At 41.1% G+C, this 21,454-nt stretch overlaps 1 non-coding gene and 1 pseudogene across 1 annotated transcript; one reads left to right on the top strand and one right to left on the bottom strand.

The window, feature by feature from the left end:
* Positions 1–10,091, top strand: part of LOC124514204 (tetraspanin-17-like) — a 66,057-nt pseudogene extending 55,966 nt beyond the window's left edge.
* On the bottom strand, positions 4,370–4,562 carry LOC124516884 (U2 spliceosomal RNA). Its single transcript, XR_006963262.1, has one exon. It is a non-coding gene; the product is annotated as a U2 spliceosomal RNA (small nuclear RNA).
* Positions 10,092–21,454: the final 11,363 nt, after the last annotated feature.

Below are 21,454 nucleotides of genomic sequence, written 5' to 3'. Positions count from 1 at the left end.
AGCAGAGATGAAAAGATGAAAGGGAGTCCTGATGAAATAATTTGAGCTCCATTGATCCATCCATGCCTGAAATTTATGCTCAGACTTCACAGTTAATGTCAATAAATTTCATTTTTTGTTTAAGTTACTTTAAGTTGCTTACAAGCAACTTACTACAAGCAAAACAACTCCCAACAAATCAGCAGCATCCATATCTTTTTTCTCTTGAATTTCTAGTGTTGGGTTCAATTCTTGGTCTCAGTTCAAATTTGATGAATAAATAAATTAGTTATCATATTTTTACATAAAATCTATCTGATTATGTGAATATTGGTGATTCTTTAAAAAAGAATTTGCAACTTGCCAAGGGGTAGGTATAAGAACCCTAAAAATCCTAGACCCTTGAAGTGTTTGTGGATCTGGCGGCCCCCAGAGCCATTATGTTAGTCTGCTGAGCTCACAGTTAGTTTACTATAGTCCTGTGATGTGGTTGAGTGAGTGGTTTGCCAGGATCCTGAGTAAACACAGAGCTAGGCTGAAAACAGAGGATAATAGGAGATACACACCATATTCCCTCCATGACAGGGAAATGGAAAAAGGCCCCAAGTAGACCTCCAAACACTCACTTCTATAAGATGTGGGTAAATTTATGTTTCAGGAATTAAAGAAAGTAAATGGTAAAGGGTATCCATAGATTGCTGGCAGTGGGCTGGTGGTTTCTATGCCCTCAAAAAACCGTGACCAAAGAGGAACTTTGCAAAAACAAGATGCAAGGTCAGTTTTATAGCTGCGGATAGAGAGTTTACCAAATAACTGTGTGAGTGATTGGATTATCCAGCTCTTGCCCTGCCTTAGGGATTGAAAGGAATAGAGAAAAATATGGCTTCATGAAGGAAGGTTTTGCTGTGACTGAGATCAGTAATCTCACATGTGTGAACAGTTGTTCTAGTATGGGATGATAGAGAGAGATATAAAAGGAAGGAAGTCAAATGTGGAAGAGAGAGAAACAGCTTGTCTGCTGCCTGCCTTTTTCTTCAAAGTCTCCTAATACTCGGCAGCTTTGTTGCGTCTAGGAGAACTGTTATACACATCATCAACTAAGTGACAGGTCTTTATTTTTAATTCATCGCAGAAGCCCTGCTGCCCAAATGATGCCTGACAGAAAAATCTCTTGTTGGTAAGGGCCTTTTCTCAAGCCAAGGAAAACCTCAGAATTCCTTAGTTTTCCCCCTGGGCTCTAACAGCAAGTCCAGTTTTCTTTAACCCTGTAGACTCCTGTGGCTCCTGCTTACATGGAGACGGTTATTTTTCAGAAAGGAAATTCTGGTTTCTAGAACACTGAGAGCCTGGATTTTGGAGTTAGACTCTCTGGGTTCAAATCACTGCTTGTCCACTTACTCGCTCTGTATGATCGAGGACAGGTCACACTTTGTGCCCCTGTTTTCTGGTTGGTACAATGGAGTTAAGAATATGATTATAGTATTTCTTCATCGAGTTGGGGCAAGTATTAAATGAATATATGTATATGTTTATGTATAGGGAGAGTTTAGAACACATATAATTTATATAGTAAGTCCTATATCATTTGTTTACATTATTATTGTTATGCAGACAAAATACATTTTTCTCTATGAATCTTCCTTAAATCTTTGCAATTGTAAGTACATTTTCTTTTTTCTATTTGGCTTTCTATCTTTTTTTCATTAAATACATCTCATGGTAACTATTTGTGGACCAAATGTTCACTGGCTAAGTCTGTTTTGGTAGTACACAATTGTCAGTGTCTAGGTGGGGCCTCTTCTAATTTGTCCCCGTAGAGCCTGGGCCTTCTCACCCTCCACAGGGCCACTGGGTAGTGAAATTGATGAAAGTCAGTGTTTCACCAAGTTCCATGTGCAAATACTGATTAGCAAACAAGCAAAAGAGTCCTTATATGTGCCCTGAGCTCAAGGCTCCTGATTAGAACCTTGCATGAAAATATGCACTTGAACCTGATATCATGTTGTCCTAAATCAGGATCCAGCCACACTTCTTACTGACTCAGGTGACAGAATCCTGCATTAAGTGACAGGCACAGAACTAAACAAACACCCAAACCTAGAGCACCATTCTGGACTCATCCAAAACTTATGCCCCATTTCTTTAAAGGTGAGATTCTTGGGGCTCCTGGGTGGCTCAGTTGGTTGAGCTACCGACTTCAGCTCAGGTCATGATCTTACAGTTTGTGAGTTTGAGTCCCGCGTCAGGCTATGTGCTGACAGCTCAGAGCCTCGAGCCTGCTTCTGATTCTGTGTCTCCCTCTCTCTCTGCCCCTCCCCCACTCATGCTCTGTCTCTCTCTGTCTTAGAAATAAATAAACACTAAAAAAAAAATTTTTTTTAAATACAGGTGAGATTCTTGTTCAGTACACGTACCTCAAAAAATCATGTGTTTCACTAATAAAAATTATTTCTAGCATCTCTTATGTTAAAGAATAAATCCTCTAGTGTAAATTCAGAAATGAATAGTTCAAGGAGCTGTAGTAGCCACAGATTCCAAGTCCAAGTTCTGATTAGAGCCCTTTGGTGCTCACAAACCACCCCCTAGAGTTTGTATTCCCCATTAGAGCACTTTAAAATGTTCATTAACAACTCCTAGGGTGAATATTAAAACTAATTTTTAAAGTACTCACATATATCTTGCTGCCTAAACTGAAGTATTTAAATTATGATAATAATCACTAAATGCCTGTGAAACCTTCAGACCAAAACTTGATTTTTTTTTTTTAGGTGACAGGCTACCTATTAATTCTGAATTTTTGAAGACAATTCATAGATTCCTCATTAAAGATGAATAATTAAAATAACACTAGCTGATGAAATACTCTTTGCAAGAAATATTCACAGCTTTTGATTTTATAATCACTGAAAAATGTGTTTTCAGACACGTGGGTGGGTTGGAAGCAATTCTACATGTGATTCAGGCACTTCAGAGGTGACACTAGAGTTCTTTAGTACCAGGATTATCAGTGGGAAGTGACCCTCAAAGAAATAGATATTTGATGAAGCAAGTGGAATTCTGGAACTTGAATATCAATGTATTGACACAGAAGATCTTTTAAACTTTTACTGTCTACAGAACAACTTTGGTTTATGGTAAAAAGCCATGCAGCCAAAACGGTGGAACAGAGCTCAATGCCATGTTTATTTAGGACACACTTCACTCCCTTGCTTTTGAAATTGAACTAAAAGTAGGTCACAGTAGGCAAAATATTAAAAGAAAATATAGATATTTATTTTTAGTGTCCTTGATGGTACATAAGTTTGGCTCTAGTTAATTGCACAGAGGGCAGCAGGGGGGCACAGCTTTTCTGCAGGATAAGAGAGAGAAGGCAGAAGGGAGGAAAGATTAAGAAGGGCAATTGCCAAAGACAAGATTTGTCTAGTTTGAAACAGATGGCATAGGGGCCCTGGCTGGCTCAGTCAGTAAAGCATGCAACTCTTGATATCAGGGTTGTGAGTTCAAGCCCCATGTTGGGTATAGAGCTTACTTTAAAAAAAAAAAAAAAAAAAAAGGAAAATCTTAAAAAAAAAAAATCTGAAGTGAATGGTGTATCACTAAAAATCTGAACCAAAGTTTTTTGGTTTTGCTTTTTGTTATTGCATTGTTAGGAGTTAATGAAGGAACCTAATTATTGAGCCATAACAATTCATTGTGGTGGAAGCATGAAGCTGTTTACCTGTTTCCAGCTTCCTCTGGTGGAATCCCTGAGCAGTGGGTTCCCTTCATATCTGAATGACGTCCCCATCCAATTGTAAAACTTCCCAGTCCCATTGCTAATGCTCAGTCCTACTCATTTCTCAACTTTAGTCTCAAGAACAAAACAACACAAAGCTTCAATGTCAATCTAGTGGGAATGGGGGTGGGACATGTGTCTGCCTTCATATACCCATCTTCTTTCCCAGAGAGGACAACCCTAGTTTTAGGGGATGGAATGAGAGGTGGGATCTCTTTACTTGACTCCTTTGGGAGTCAACCCATCAAGGTTGCTGCTGCCTCTCTAAATGTCCACAGATTTTCTTCCCCACTACAGCTGCCCATCTTTGCCCTCCAGGGGATCACATGTGCTGCCACATAGTCTCTTGACATGGGGTCTGGCTCAGGCTCAGCTTATTTTTCTTTCTTTCAGCTCAGGCCTCTCCCTACCCAAGTGGTCTGCTTGTACAATATTCTCTCGGACGTGATACTGGCAAGGTGGCTCAAGCGCAGTTACTTTGTCTACTCCACTTACAGGAAATTCTATCCTTGCAGGACAAATGGTGGAAATGCAGTCTGGAGCCTCGTGAAGAGTGAATTAGAGCACTTTGTAGGAGACAAGGGGAACAACAGAAAATCATCTGTCATTAACTCAAAGGAATGCATCATTCCTAGAAGTAATGCAGTTCTAGGCTGAGGCAGGGAGTGGATAGATCAAGCGCCCAACCCATCTCCTAATTGTAAGCAGTAATGTAATGCCCAGTATACAGGCAGAGAAAACATCGGATGCTTTTAATTGGTGAGAAGAGATACTGCTTTTGATTTTAGCTAATAGGCACAGAAGAGATAATGGTTCTACTTAAACCACACCTTTCCCTTTCACACTTGAGGCGGAAGCTACCACCTCCAGAGCTCCCCACATCTCTCCAGTGCTCTGAATCTTGCCCTGATATTGCTCTGAATTGTTAAAATGCTCCTGAAGAAAAATCTTTCTTGTCAGAAATGATTAGTTTTGATGTGTTCTTCCTGAGACCTGATTCAAATACCTCGTTTGTGTACTAACTCACTAACTGAATTGCTCAGCTCCATCCTCCCAGCTCCCATATTTTCTGTACCTCTCTGGGAGTCAAGGGACAACTCTGGGACTCAAGTCGATAGACTATTTTTGTTAACTTATTACTATGGGAAAATTCCAAATTGTAGTAATCAAATTTCTACAATGGTTTCATAAATTGAGATGCTAATGAGATTTATCTGTTTTATTTGACTGAAACATTTCTTGCATGAGTCAGATTACACTAAGCTATGCTGTGGTAGCAGACAGCTCCAAAATCACAATGGTTTGCTACAACTCAGATTTATTTCTTCCTCACGTGAATTTCCACTGTAAGTCAGCTTCACATACTCTTCACTCCAGGCCCTGGGCTGAAGAAATAGTCCCTATTTGGGAAACACCCACTGCCTGGCAGATGGAAATGAGAAATGGTTAAAACACAATGACTTTTACTTATTTATTCAACGTTTATTTATTTTTGAAGACAGCGAGTGAGTAGCGGTGGGGCAGAGAGAGGAGGATAGAAGATCCAAAGCGGACTCTACACTGACAGCAGAGAGCCTGATGCAGAACTCTAACTAATGAACCGTGAGATCATGACATGAGCCAAAGTCAGACACTCAACCGACTGAGTCACCCAGGTCCCCTGTCTGACTTGTAATCAGGTCATGATCTCACAGTTGGTGAGTTTGAGCCCTGCGTTGGGTTCTATGCTGACAGCTCAGAGCCTGGAGCCTGTTTCTGATTCTTTGTCTCCCCCTCTCTCTCTCTGCCCCTGCCCAGCTTGTGCTTGCTTGCTCTCTCACTCTCTCTCTCAAATATAAATAAATAACCTTAAAAATTTTTTTTGCTCAGAAGTAGCAAATATCACATCTGCTCACATTTCATTGGTCCAAGAAAATCAAATGGCCAAAGCTGATGTCAGTGTGGAAAAGGGAAGCATAATTCTGCCAAAAAAGAGGGCCACATATATTGGGAATAATGCAATCTATCATACCTTCTAAATCCCTTTTAATGTTATATTCTCCTCACTGCCCTCCACCCTGCAATTTACTAGTTGAAGGAATTGAGTCATTTATGCTGTAGAATTTTCTGGATTCTGGATTCTGCTAATCTCATCCTTGTGGGGCACTTGTTTAACACATTCCTTGGTCCTTCTATTTCTTATAAACCTGTAGTTAGATACACAGGCATATTCAGATTCAGGTTCAACTTTTTGGCAAGGATACTTCCTAGGTGGTCATGTGTGTCATTATTATCTCTTGCTGTGTAACAATCATCCCAGAATGTGGTGGCTTAAAACATTATTATCTCATGGCTTCTGTGGATCAGGAATTCAGACAGGGAGCAGGGGATGGCTTGTTTGCCTAATGATTTCTGGGGTCTAGCTGAAAAACCCAAAGACGGGACTGAAATCACCGAAGGCTTGACTGAGTCCAAAGATTCCTTGTTCAAGCTGGTGCAATCACTTGGTTGGCAAGTTGCTGTTAGTAAATGGGTTCTTTTCTATGTGGGCTTGTCCATAGGGCTGCTTGAGCATCCTGACAACATGGTGGCTGACTTCCCCCAGTGTGACTGATCCAGAAGACCAGTGTTGAAGCAGCAATGTCTTTTATTAACTAGCTTGTGAATTCACACACTGACACTTTAATTGGTCAAAAAAATCAGCCTTTATTCAGTGTAGGAAGTCTATACAAAGGCATAAATACCAAGAGAGAAGGTAAATTAGGGGCACTTTGGATGCTGGATACTATATGCATCGAATGGCTTTTGATGTTAAGACAAGTAGGAACAATCTCTAGTATACTGTGTAGGACAATGGTTTCCTAGCATTTGAGATGTCATGGTCCAGTAGAATTTCAAGGGAAAAATCAGGCCAAAATGGAACTACTAGATCTTTATTTTGCCATGTAAAGTCACTCAAAAAGAGTAACCTGTTAATTCTACCACCATTATTTTTTTCATTTTCTTGAAAGCCTTTTTTTTATATAGAAATACATTATCTCAGAGTACAAATTATCATTTTTGATGTGGAGCAAGGAGAACCGCTTCCCAAATGTACATTGAGAATCCACTTGGAAAACATTCTGTACTCAAGTTGAGGATTCCATACTCTGTCATCCAAAATTTCCACTCCCAGCTGTACACCCTAATGAAAGGCATGCATGCACACACCAGGAATCATGGACAAGAGTGTTCATAACAGTATGTTAATCATAGCCCTGCATTGGAAACAAACCAAATGCCATCAACAGTAATATAGACAAATTGATATGCTTCCATTTACATTAAGTCCCCAAACAAGCAATACTAAAGTGTAGTGCTTTAGGGCACATACTTAGATGAAAAAAGTGGAGAAAAAAAAAAACAAGCAATAGTGTGATTGTGATAAAGATCAAGTTATGGTTACCTTTGTGGGAAGGGATTGTTTTCTGATTTTGAAGAGACATGGGTGGAGACTGCTGAGGTGCTGGCAATGTTTAATTTATTGACTTTAGTGATGGCTACACAGGTATTGCCTTGATAATTCATTAGGCTGCACATTTTATGTTTTTCTGTGTGCTATATTTTACTATAAAAAGGGCATTTTAAAAAGGAAAAAAATAGTCTTTTTAATTAAAAATTGTAGCTTTAGGAGAAACTTCTTTTTAAAAAGACCATCTATTCTTGGAGTGCCTGGCTGGCTCAGTCAGTTAAGCATCCAACTTCGGCTCAGGTCATGATCTCACAGTTCATGGGTTCGAGCCCCTTGTCAGGCTTTGTGCTGACAGCTCAGAGCCTGTGCCTGTTTCAGATTCTGTCTCTCTTTCTCTCTCTGTCTCTCTCTCTCTCTTTCTGCTCCTCCTCTGCTCATGCTCTGTCTCCCTCTCTCAAAAATAAATAAACATTAAAAAAAAATTTTAAAGACCATCTGTTCTTTCCCAGCTCCATCATCCCTCTCCCACCCCTTTCTCCACACGGGATGTCAGCAGGATCTCTGCTAGTTCCAGCGCTGGCAGCTTCACACTAGAGACTCTCATACATCCCTGACTCAGCGGAGCGGGAGTGGATGTGGTTATGCACACACACGCACACACGCAGGAGCTTCCCTCCCTATGCTTCAAGAAGAGGAAGTACCTTTGCTCTTTTGTACCAGGTTGGCAAGAAGAAGGAATAGCCTTTCCTCAAGAACTCTGCAGTTCCCCAAAGGCATGCCCTAAAAGCTCCCCACTTCTTTCTCCAGGGCCTTCTGGGCAAGAACGAGGGCAGACTTGCTGGCTCTTCTGACAGGCATTGTCAGCAAGCCCCTGCAGGCAGCCCTCGCATCGGAAAGTGCTGGACTAAGACCTGTGTAGTGCTTAATGTTGTAGTTCTCAGCAGTGGACCTGAAGAGCCCATTTTGGTACTGGGCACTTTATAGCATCCTGTTACACTCATACACGGTTGATGGAACATCTATTACGTGCCAGGCATTCTGCTAGTTGTTTACATTGTGCAATGCCTTATAATTTACAGTATTTGATTTCATTTTCATAACAATCCCATGAAATAGATGAGTGCTATCCAATCATTTCCACTCTCAAAGAGGCCATTGAGGCTCCTAAGGTTTCAGTATCTTATCTGAAATCACTATAAAGGGCTAGCCATACCTCTGAATGCTTGCTGTACCCAAAGCCCACTTGGCAGAAAAGAAACCCTGTGTGCTTCCTCAGGCAAAGTCTGTTTGATGTTATCTCCTGACCCACCCCCTACTCCCGGTCCACCGCTGATTTTGCCAGAAGAAGAGTGGCCTGAGAAAAGACCTGCCCAAACAGGAATGATGGTGATTAGATAGATTATTAGATTATGTCAGAAACATTTTGTGAAAAATACAAGGAAGCCGTTGTTATGATAGAAAAAGCTAAAAGACCCCAGAGATGAGAAAGTTGTGCATAGGTACCCTTAGGCAGTAGAAATCATCAATAAACAGGGAGTATGAGTACAAGTAACGTTGACTGTGAACAGAAAATGAATTATCTATTTGATACCAACAGAAAGCGAGTTACTTGAATGGTACTGGCAGGAACATTGAAACAAAGATTTCAGTGGACTAAGTTCCCATAATGATGGGGAGCAACACTCTTGTTGCCAGGTGGACTTCCCCGGCCTCTGTTGTTCAGTTCCCTCTCGTTTTTGTTGTTGGTTGGTTTGTTTGTTTGTTGAAAGATTGAGCAGATGTGGGCAGGTCAGATCTGAACTTTGTACTTCTGGTGCCTGGAAGCCACTGCCACCCCGCTGGGCCCCCGGTGGCTCTGATCCAGGGCCACCTGTGGAGGGCCGGGCAGCGGGCTGCCTCCCGAGCCTGACAAGCACCAGCACCCCCGGGGCCCCGAGATGGGCTGCTACAGGTAGCTCTTCCTGTTTGGCTTCAACATTGTCTTCCGGGTGCTGGAATCCTGGTTCTGGGCAACAGCCTCTGGGCCTGGGGTGAGAAGTGGGTTCTCTCCAAAAGCTCGGTGCTGACAGATCTGGGAGGCCTGCACTCCGTGTGGCTGTTTGTAGTGATTAGAGGCGTCATGGCAGTGGGCTGTGCCCGCTGCATCCGGGCACTGCGGGAGAACACCTTCCTGCTCAACTTTTTCTGCGTTCCTAGTCCCCATCTTCTTCCTGGAGCTGAAAACAGGGATCCTAGCCTTCGTTTTCAAGGACTGGATTCAAGACCAGCTCGATTTCCTCGTAAACAAAAACAGCAAGGCCTATCAGGACAACACTGATCTCCAGAGCCTCATTTACTTTGCTCAGGAATATTGGTCTTGCTGTGGAGCCTGAGGGCCTAATGACTGGAACCTCAATATCTATTTCAACTGCACCGACTTGAACCCCAGCCAGGAGCGCTGCGAGGTGCCCTTCTCCTGCTGCATCAGGGACTCTGCGGAAGATGTCCTCAATGTACAGTGTGACTAGGATGTACTGCTCAGACTGGAGCTGGAGCAGCAGAGCTCCGTCCATACCAAAGGCTGCATCGGCCAATTTGAGAAGTGGCCACAGAACAACCTGATCGTCATGGCTGGGCTCTTTGTGAGCATCGCCCTCCTCCAGATCTTTGGTCTGGCCCAGAGCCTTGTGAGTGACATCAGGCAGTGGAGGCCAACTGGTGAGGCTGCCACAGTGGCCATGGCCACTTGCCTGGCCTCCCCAGGGATACCCCCGCTTTCCCTGACACTGTGCCCATGATGGGCATGGCCACAGGCGTTTCTGCTTGGACCTGAGTTCCATAGGGAGCTTGAGTGTGGGTATGCTGGGCATACGTGGAGAAAGCTGTGTGCCTCTGCCTGTGCTGCCTGTCCTGGAGCTGTGTGCACAGAGGGTGGGTATGTTTATGTGAATGTGCACAGGGAGCCACCATCTCAGCTATTATTGTGTGGTGGGCTCTCCCGGGGACCAGGAATGGCACAGCTCAGAGGGTGTGGACTAGTGGTGTGGGAAGGGTCTGCGGTGTCCAGCCAGGCTGGGGCACACCTCTCTGTGCATGGCTATGCGGGGTAGGCCTGGCGCCTGCTGTCGCTTGGAACACACCCTCATGCAGCTTCAGAGCTGTCTTCTCTACTAGTGTGACTTTGACCCTGCCAGGAACCCACTTCAGCCTCACGTCTCAGATTCTAAAATAGATCCAAGAGGGGCGCCTGGGTAGCTCAGTCAGTCAAGCATCAGACTCTGGCTCAGGCCATGGTCTTCTGGTTCATGAGCTCCAGCCCGCATCGGGCTCTGTGCTGACAGTGCAGAGCCTGCCTGGGATTCTCTCTGTCTGCCCCTCCCCTATTTGCACACTTCCACGTGCGTGCTTTCTCTCTCTCAAAATAAATAAACTTAAAAAAAATAAATAAAACAGATCCAAGAATTTCCTCTCCCTTCCTTGTCTCTCAGTGATGGCTACAAACTACTACTCAAATAAAACCTTGAAAACCAAAAACAAACAAGCAAGGTTTGAGCAGATGACCTAGCTGTGAAGACAATGATCAAGGAAGCCTGAGTCTACTATATATTTAGCAACTAATATATCTTATCAGATGACAAGAGGAAAGCCTTTCTTCCAAAGTACTGATGGAAAGTAACACAGATGATGAGAAAGTTAGAGAATCAATCTAGGAAGTCTATCTTCTGATTAACAGGAAAGAGAGATTAAAAAAAAGAGAGATAACGTATGGCGTATCTGCACATAGGCCAAGAACACCAAGGAAAAAGAGAAGAGTCTAAAAGCTTTAAGGAAGAAAAAACAGGGATGCCTAGGGGGGCTGAGTCAGTTAAGCATCCGACTTTGGCTCAGGTCATGATATCATGGTTCATGGGTTCAAGCCCTGCCTCAGGCTCTGAGCGGACAGCTTGGAGCCTGGAAACTGTTTCCGATTCTCTCTCTCTCTCTCTCTCTGCCCCTCCCGCACTCACACTTTCTCTCTGTCTCTCAAAAAATGATGTTAAAAAAATTTTTTTTTAAAGAAAGAGAAACCAGGTGACACACAAAGGAACAGGTAGGAGATGACACTAAACCTCTTAACAGCAACACTGGATGCCAGAAGACTATATATATATATATATACACAAAATATATCAGTTAACTTCCAGCTAAACTGTCAATCAAACTTGAAGGAGGAATAAAAGTATCTTTAGTATCTTTAATCATAGAAGGTCTTGAAAGATTCACCTTCCAGGTGCCCTGTCTCAGGAAACCACTAACAGCTGGGCTCCAGCAAAATCAGTGTGTAGACCAAGAAAAAAGATAGCATGGAAGAAAACAGAAGTCACAAAGGGAATCCCCCCGCATGGGGGACACCTAGAGAGCAATTACTCTACCTTGAAGCAGGATGATGGCAGACTTGGAGAGGGTGGTCTCCAGAAAAATGATGATTAATACAGTTGAGAGTTTGGCAGAATTTGTAGCTTTATAAATTCTCATTGATCTATTCCTTTGTATTTCATTATCTTAATTACTATACCTTCATGTTATGCTTTGATATCTAGTAACATAAGAACATCCTCATTATTTTTCCTTTTCAAAATTTTCTCATTTGGGTAAGCTAGACATTTTTTTTTTATGTTTATTTATTTTTGAGAGAGAGAGTTGAGTGGGGGAGGAGCAGAGAGACAGAGACACAGAACCCGAAGCAGGCTCCAGGCTCTGAGCTGTCAGCACAGAGCTGGATGTAGGGCTCAAACCCATGAATGGTGAGATCAACCTGAGCTGAAGTCGGAAGCTTAACTGACTGAGCCATGCAGGTGCTCCTGGAGAGGCTAAACATTTAAATTGTAAAACAAAATACACTTTTGGGGTGATTGGGTGGCCCATTTGGTTAAGCATCTGACTCTGGATTTTGTCTCAGATCACTTCACACTTCTGAGATCGAGTCCCACAGCTTGGAGCCTGCTTGGGATTCTCTCTTTCTCCCTCTCTCTCTCTTTCTGCCCCTCTCTCTCTCCCTCTGCTCTCTCTTGTGCGTGCTCTCTCTCTCTCAAAAATAAATAAACATTAAAACAAACAAAATACACTTTTGAGTCCATGAAAACTATTATTGAGGTTTTTATTTTCAATTTTTCATGGCAGTATAATAGGATTAATGTTTAGCTGGTAGGTACTGCTGGGTTCTTCTCGTTGTTTTTGATTAGCAACCATTTTGATTACTTGACATCCATGACATACCAACTTTAAATATTTTAAAGTCTCTGTGGCAGAGAACTGTAGCTGGTCATATAGTTTCTCAACTTTACTATATTTCCCAGTATGTTCTGCAGGTGTCTTAAATGAAATGCAAGCAGAAGCAATGAATGCCACTCCTAGGCCTGGCCAATGAAAGTTTCCAGGCTTATCCCTTCATGCTCTCTCCTCCCTCCTCATTGCTTAGAATGGTGATGGCAACAACCAGAGTCACCTTAGGATATTATACAAATGGCAGAGACCCTATAATCCTGAATCCCTGAAGAACTATGTAGATAAGGGCTATGTGGGCAAACACTTCCCATCCCTCTAGTCCCACCACTATTGACAGGGAAATCTGCTTTGAACTGTGACAGAACAGAAAGAAACTTACTGTCCTTTTTTTTAAAAAAAATTTTTTTAATGTTTGTTTATTTTTGAGAGAGAGAGAGAGAGAGAGAGAGACAGAGCACAAGAGGTAGAGGGGTAGAGAGAGAGGGACAGAATCTGAAGTAGGTTCACTGTCAGTGCAGAGCCCAATACAGGGCTCAAACCCACAGACTGTGAGATCATGACCAGAGCTAAAGTCAGACGCCCAACCGACTGAGCCACCCCGGTGCCCCATGAACTTATTGTCTTTAAACCATGGAAAATTTTTAGCTCTATTTAGCCTACCCTACCCAATATGATGACTAGATAAATGTTATACTTTTAAGGGCAATTTTATAGTAACCTATCAAAATAGTAAAAGCAGAAATATTTTGGTGCAACAATTTCATTTATGAGAATATATCATACAGAAATACTTAAATAAGCAGGTAAGGTTTTATGTACTAGGATGTCCACTGCAACATATTCACAGTAACAAAAAACTAAAGATAACTCAAAGGTACATCTTTATTTTATTTTTAGATAGAGAGAGCACAAGTTGGGGAGAGTGACAGAGAGAGAGAGAGAGAGAGAGAGAGAGAGAGAGAGAGAATCTTAAGCAGGCTCCACAATCAGTACGGAGCCCAATGTGGGGCTCTATCCCACAACCCTGGGATCATGACCTGGGCCAAAATAAAAGAGTCTGATGCCCAATTGATTGAACCACCCAGGCACCCCTGAAAGGTACATCTTTAGGGAAATGCTTATATAAATTATGTTGTAAGTATCCAATGAAATGCTAGCAACTATTAAAAAGAACAAGCTATGGGGTATGAGGATAAATTATGTCCTTTATATATTAGTAAATAATAATTTGCCAACAATATCCATAAATTTTCTGGGTTTTATAAAATAACTGTAAGTATATAAACATATCTAGTGTATAAAAATTTATATGTTCATTATATATATTTATATGTACATAGAAAATGGCCCGGAAAGTTACATATTAATCTATTAATAGTGATTAACTTTAAATATCAGTAGCACTGTGGTGATTTTAAACAATGTCCACAAGTACTTCATTATTCCTCTTTACAAAGGTGTGGCCCAATTTCCATCCCCTCAAATGTGGCCGGATTTAGTGTGTATGATTCCAGAGATGAGGTTGTAAAAGACATTTGACTGCCTCCTTACTCTGTCTTTTGGATCATTTGCCCTTGACACAGCTAGCTTCTACCTTATGGAAACACCTAGCAGCTCTAAGGTGAGGTATTGACAAACTGAGACCCACCGACAACCAGCACTGATTCAACACAACCAACCTGACTCACAACCAGGTATGTGAGTAGATCCCACCGAGGTAGTGGACCCTTCAACCCCAGTCAAGCCTTCAGGTTACTACAATCCCTGCTGGCATCCTCATGGCAATGTGTGAGAAACTCTGAGCCAAGAACCACCCAACTAAGCTATTCTGGATTTCTGATCCACAGAAGCTGGAAAGATAATAGATGTTTATTGCTTTAGGCTCCTAAGTTTTGGGGGTAGTTTTTTTGTGCAATAATAGATCACTAAAATGAGTATGAAGAGAAGGGGAGGGAATAACATTATTTAAAATTTTTTTATATTAAAATAATTTTTAATACTCCTGTTCATTGTTACATTTTTATAATTAACATTTGTAATTTTTAAATAAAAACACTTTAAGTTAAAAAAGGCAACCTTTAAGGAAAAGTAGTAGCCCATCATTTGCTGGACCTAGAAAGAAAACATGTTTCAGAAAACATGTTGGAAACTCTTTCAATGACTAGCAGAAGTGACTGTATAATGTAGAGAAATGGGCCAAAAATATAAAATATCTGCTTCTAGTGATATAAAATATAAGACTTTGTCAGTGATCAATCATTATTATGTTTTTCTGCTTGAAAATTACCCCGTCATCCCTGACTTGCAAAGGAGAAAACCACAGAAGAGCATTTCTCTCTGTTGTACAAATGTTTGTGCTTGTGTTAACAAAGGACAAAGAGCCCCTTTCTGATTTTTTTCTTTAGAGAACCAGTACTTAAACTTGCTTCTTTGATTTTAATGCTAATGCCCCTAGTTAAAACGCCAGTTAAAAAAGTTAAGTATTTAACATCTGCCACTAGCTCCTCACCTCCATAGCCTTCCTCTGGGTTCTACCCATTTGAACTTTAGTATGTTTTTTGCTCACATCATTTCTTCTCTTCTTCCTAACTATTTTATCTCTGTACTCCTTGGCTAAACCCAACAAATCAGTCCAGCCAGGTTGCAAAACAAAGACTCCCTAACAAAACCATTGAGTTAATGACTTCTCCTGTTCATAGTTACATTTAATTCCTATTGAGCTAATGGCACCAGGGGACTGATGTCTGCATCCTGTGGCAAATATTCCCATCATTTCTTTGTCTCCACTTAAAAACATTCTTTAGCGCTTACTAGGGTTAAGGGCCCCAGAGTTCTGTATGTGAGTATTGTATGTATTGCTATATGGATTTTATTCATGTACCAGATTTTTTAAAAAGTGAGTGTTAATCTTTTCTGTTGTATAAAGTAAACCTCCACAATTTTCCATATGTAGTGATACCATCAAGGGAGAAAGGAGTGTAAGAGAAGAAGGGGAAAAGTCATTAAAAAGAGAATGTTAGGCTATGACAAAGGAATCTGGACCTAGCCTGACTGTCTGAAAAGCTAAAGTAATTGTTCAACTTGAATTACATCATCAACCCAAGTTGGGGTGAGCAGGACATTCCAGTCATGGCTATTCCAACTAACCACCCAAGTAGTATAAAAACTGCTCTCAACCTGTTCTTGGTTTTTTTTTAGTATCCAGGCCTAATTAGCATTCAGGCAGGAACTTGACACCTATTTGAGTCACTTAAAATATGTTGGTAAAATTATTGTCCCAACATCCTCCCCTACACCTCTTTGCTAACATAGTCAAAGCATCCACTATAACATTCCTGAAAGAGAGTGGAGATCTTTACTGTTTTGACTGTGGAAAGCAGGCCTTTTGGATACTGACTCCTTTATGGTATCATTTGGATTATGGTGGGTAAATAAGAATGAGATGAAGTCCAAATAAACTGACTCTCAAATCCCCATGCTTGTATGGATTTATTTGGTCCTTTGATGTATTTTTTGTTTCTCTGTTGGAATGTTTCAAATATACACTTAAATCACCCATAGAAAAGGCTGCTAATGTAAATGGACATGTATTTAGAATGGGCTGTCATCTTAACCTTCCCAGGGATGCAAAACCCATAAAGCACAAAGGGTCAATTGGAATTACCTCTTCTGTTTCTTCTTTTAAATATGAGAGGTTGCAGAGTTCAGAGTGCCCTTTCCCTCTCGGCTCTCTATTTATTCAGGTGACTCAAATTTTGGCTGTTATAAGGAGGGGTTGACCCTCAACTCTAGCACACTTCTTCAAATTGAGTTTTAACTTTCATGGCTTACTTTCATGATTATTTTAAGACTACTAGTTGAGTCTTTGATACTTTATCTTCACAGTGTTTTCCATTAAAAAAATCTATAGGAATATAGGAGTGTGTAATCTGAAGTATTTGAACTCATATTGTAAACGCTCTTTAAGCTAAAAAAATTTTATCAGAAAAGTAACACTAAAGACAAATTGAAAAGTAGAGGGGAGAAATCATCTGTAATGATTCAAATACAAGTGCTGCTAAAAATAGACCTACCCTAGAGGTGAGGTAGGGTCTTGACCCAGCCAAGCACATCGAGGTTGGTATATTGAAATTGGTGCATACTGGCTGCTTAACAGCCCTAGAACCAAAGCCTCTGAAAAACTGTACAGATTGCCTTTTACATGTAACATTTGATGACAAGCATTTTCAAGTAAAGTCTTCATAAGAGAAGGAACAATATTCCTTCAGGTTTATAATTTTTTTTTAGAGTGTGCTTAGAAAAGTCAAAATCTAGCTATATTATATCAACAGCTTCAACTCTGGTTGAATACTTAAGGTCTTATGGTTAGCTATGTAGGAGAAATGAGACACAATGTGAAAACTATTTTAAAAGCTTAAAGGATCATCCTCTCTTTGCTGAAAATTACAGCCCTCAAAGAACCAGGTCAGCTCATCATTCTCTGCCTGAGACTTCTAGGTTGAATCAGCCTCTCTGGCATGCTTGAGTGCATACTTCACTGCAAAATGGGAGTCCTTCCCAAAATTACTATATTCAGAGAGGTAACAAAAAAATATATAATGCTTATAATGAACTTAACAAAATTACTCCCACTTTAGGGATTAAAGAGTAAGATTTATGTAGTAGCAAATAGAGCCCTCTAAAACAATTGGGCATCACCCTGAGTAATAGGAGGCATTCTGGAGTGATTACTTGAAGGAACAGAAATAGCATAATGCTGCCTGTCAATTTTATGGCAATGTCTGTATGACCCACTTGGCGTCCCTAATATCTCCTTCTCCATAATCTAATTTTAGTAACTTCGGCTTCTGGTCTTGTGGGATTGAGCTGCAGATCCTTGGTCAGGTTAGTTCACTTTGTCACCTCATTGTGACAAAGAATGAGGCCACAGAAGTATGGACAATTTGGCTTTGTGGAGAGAAATATCTCTTAACAATAAATCTTTTCTTCGCTCTCTGTTCTCCTGTTCCATCTGACCCCCCACCCCCAAGGCTTGGAGGTTGTAAGCAACTGAACATGTCATATCGGGAGGCTTAGGGAAATAATGGAAAAAGCACCGATTCTGGAATCAGACGAAACTGAAATCAAGTCCACACATTAAATGGGATTCTTGGAAAAATTACTTGATCTGTATAAGCCTCAGATTTCTCATCTGAAAACTAAAGTTAAACAATATCAAGGTTTGTTGTGAGAATTAGATGACAGGTATACAACACACAGCTGTAGGCGGGTAGTCCTGTCAGTAATACTCTCTCTCTAGTGTCATTAGTGCCAGCACATGGTAGGGTTGCACTTCGTGGCCCACTTTTGGTTGTATGGGGCCATGAAACTGGTTCTAGCTAAAGAATTGTGAACAAAAGTGACGCATAAGTAAGGCCCTTTCCTTTCAACACGGTGACATATAATGTTCAAGGTGAAGGCTGTTCTCACAGCTTGGGTTCAATGGCTATCATGAGAAGAATGTCCCTGCTGACCCATCAAGGGTGAATAGAATAAACAAGGAACAAATTTTGGCAATTTTAGCCACTGAACTTTTGGTATTATTACTGCATCATAAGCCAGCCTGTCTTGTTGCTTTCCTCTACTTGAACAACAAAGTAGAAAAACTGAGAGGAGCATAATTTAGGATTGTGGAGATGTCTGACAGGTTTTCTGACTTCTCCCTGGTCTTATGTAGAAATTGTATTTTCAGACTGAAGCTAGAAATAGCTTTTCTGGTGTTGGGGATGGATCCATGTTTCAGTCCAAGTAGAGGAAGCAGAGCTTTGAGGGCAAGCTATTCATGCTGTCATAACTGACACTTGGGGAAATCTTGAGAAATCTCCTAGGACTTTTATGTATTGCACATTTACTTACGGGCAAATCAACAAGGTTGTACTCTTCCTACCCCTACTGCCAGTCTTCCTTAGAAAGCATTAAAATGTTGTTGGGGCGCCTAGGTGACTCAGTCAGTTAAGCATCTGACTTCAGCTCAGCTAGTGATCTTGTGGTTCATGAGTTTGCACCCTGTGTCTGGCTCTGTGCTGACAGCTCAGAGCCTGGAGCCTGCTTTGGATTCTGTGCCTTTCTCTCTCTCTGTTCCTCTGTCTGTCTGTCTTTCAAAAATAACATCAAAAAAAAATGTTTTTTAAAGCATTAAAATGGGGCGCCTGGGTGGCTCAGTCAGTTAAATGTCCAACTTTGGCTCAGGTCATGATCTCATGGTTTGTGGGTTCGAGCCCTGCGTTGGGCTCTGTGCTGACAGCTCAGAGCCTGAAGCCTGCTTTGGATTCTGTTATCTCCCTCTCTCTCTGCCCCTTGCCTGCTCATACTCTGTCTCTCTTTCTCTCTCAAAAATAAATAAACATTAAAATTTTTTTTTAAAAAAAAGCATTAAAATGTTGTTGAGTTCCAAAGAAACAAATCTATTATATCCATAAATAAAATAAAGACAGTATCTCTTGGAAAGGAACATTTCTTTTAACAAAATAAAATTTAATTTTGAAAAAAAATGTTAGCCAAAATATTTAAATGTCCTATTTCCTTCCCCTCCATACAATTACTACATTTATCAATAAAATCATCTCTTCAGAGGGATAGTTGAATATAACCTAGTAGCAATAAAAAAAAAAAACTGCAATAGACTGGCAAATTTTATTTTAACAAACGTTATTACAGCCAGTGTCTCTGAATAATGAGAATGTTACCAGCCCTTGTTGATAATGGAGGATTTTATGCATTATTTACCTATTAACTAAATTCCAAAACAATAATGGTGAACCTCTCTTAGTGCTCAATGTAATACAGCTGATTCAAAACCATGATACTTTTTAGAAAAATAAAAGGTAACCTTTATTAAGGTATTACTATTGGCAGGCAGTATGCTGAATTTTTTTTTTTTTAAGTTTATTTTATTTTGAGAGAGAGTATGTGAACACGGGAGGGGCAGAGAGAGAGGGAGAGCATTCCAAGCAGGCTACTTGCTTGCCCAATGGGGTGGGGGTGGTGCTTGATCCATTGATCCATGATCGATCTCATGGACTGTGAGATCATGACCTGAGCCGAGATCAAGAGTCAGATGCTTAAATGACTGAGTCACCCAGATGCCCCATGCTGAGTGTTATGATCAGGATTGCATTCATCTTCATGCAACAGAACCCCAACCACAGTGGCCTGGCCAAATGGAGTTCATTTTTCCATGTAACAAGAAGTTTAGAAGTAGGTAGTTGACTTCCAGCACAGCTGCTTAAGAAAATCTTAAGGACCCAGAAACCTCCTAGCTTCCTGATCTACCATCCTTAGCTTTTGTTCTCTTGGTTGCAAGATGGCTGCTTTTCTCCCAGGTATTCTAATTTTTCCAGAATGAAAAAGGAAGAGCAAAAAGCAAAATACACATCCTGGCTGGCTCTGTCTTTCCTTCCCCCCCCCTTTTTTTTTAGTCAGAAACTATTGCTTTCCTGGGAGCCCCTCCCTATAGAACAGAAACATATGGTCACCATAGCTGTAAGGCAGTCTGTGGAGGGAGTATTTTAGCTGGGCATATTGCTACCCCAAACGAAATCATGTTTCTGTTAACAAAAAAAAGAAAGGTAAGGGGCGCCTGGGTGGCTCAGTCGGTTAAGCGTCTGACTTCGGCTCAGGTCATGATCTCACAGTCTGTGGGTTCGAGCCCCGCATCGGGCTCTGTGCTGACAGCTCAGAGCCTGGAGCCTGTTTCGGATTCTGTGTCTCCCTCTTTCTCTGACCCTCCCTGTTCATGCTCTCTCTCTCTCTCTGTCTCACAAATAAATAAATGTTAAAAAAAAATTTTTTTTTTTAAATAAATAAATAAATAAATAAGAAAGGTAAAATGGATCTTGGGTAAACAACTAGCAATTCCTCCATTAAGCCTCAAGGGCTTTAGCCCAGATTTTTCAAGAAAACTATGAAGTAGCTACTATTATTTTTCCATTTTAAACACTAGGAAAGAGAGGCACAGAGGCTGAAGTTACTTACCTAGGGTTGCACAGGTGGTAGGTGGTAAAACTGGAATATGAAAGAGGATTCTCAAGCACTCACAAAAGGCAAAGATGGCAAGCTGATTAAGTTTGGAGCTTGGTTCTCCTGCGAGTCCTCTCACTGCTTAATCAATCACACAGAGAGCCAGCTCAGGGCATGGCCAAGGTCTCTTGGGCAATTTGCCAGCAGGTCCCTATGGGAGGCAGTTATGCTGTCATACTTTCCCTGATGTAACCACATACCCTCAGACTCCAAACAGTCTTGAGGCAGCTGTGACAAGCATCAGTATGAGCCTGCTAATGAGGCAGAGTTCACGAGTGCAAAAAACTTCTTGGCACATCATGATTCTGGGAAGCAACATGGTTTGGGGGAGGGGTGATTCAAAGGTGTGGCCTAATGCCCTCTGGGTTTAGGGAGTTTTGGTTCAGGAATGGTACAAGGCACTTGGGCTCAGGGAGAGAACAAATCATTTTGAAGCAACAAATATCGACAAAAACTTAAATACTCATTAAAATGCAGGGTGGGGGGCGGTTTGTACTAGCCCTGTTTTATCTTTATTCATTGCTTTAGTTAACTTTAACAACTCCTGGCCTGTAGTAAAATACGTGAAGTATAGCAACAGAAAAAAAGTCTCAGCTCAGGGCAAGCCAGCAGAGGCACTGGGAGCCAGCCAGTGTTCTCAGGTTGTAAAATAAAATCTCTAGACCAATCGGACACTGGCCTCCGGCCATGGCAGTGATTAATGCCAGAGTTGTAAAAAGTGCTATGGTGGGAATGGTTAGCCAGGTTGTAGTGCGTGTGTGTGTGTGTGTGTGTGTGTTGGTTTTTTTCTTTAAAGCAGCTTAACATGAAACACACAATTTTTAGTTGGTTTGGAATCTAAAAATAAAGATTTGTTTACTTTTCTTTTTTAATTAAGAACTTAAGCAACATTATAGAAGAAAAGAAGCCTAAGAAACATTAAGCTCTAAACTAGTTCCATGAATCCAGTTCTCTCTTGATCTTTGTTC

The sequence above is a fragment of the Lynx rufus genome, unplaced genomic scaffold (genome assembly GCF_022079265.1).
Source record: "Lynx rufus isolate CCGP_SWC_20201006 ecotype Redwood Valley unplaced genomic scaffold, mLynRuf1.p SCAF_2, whole genome shotgun sequence".
Taxonomy (NCBI): Eukaryota; Metazoa; Chordata; class Mammalia; order Carnivora; family Felidae; genus Lynx; species Lynx rufus.
Note: the sequence above shows the minus strand (reverse complement) of the source record. Positions and strands in the feature narration are given on the sequence as shown.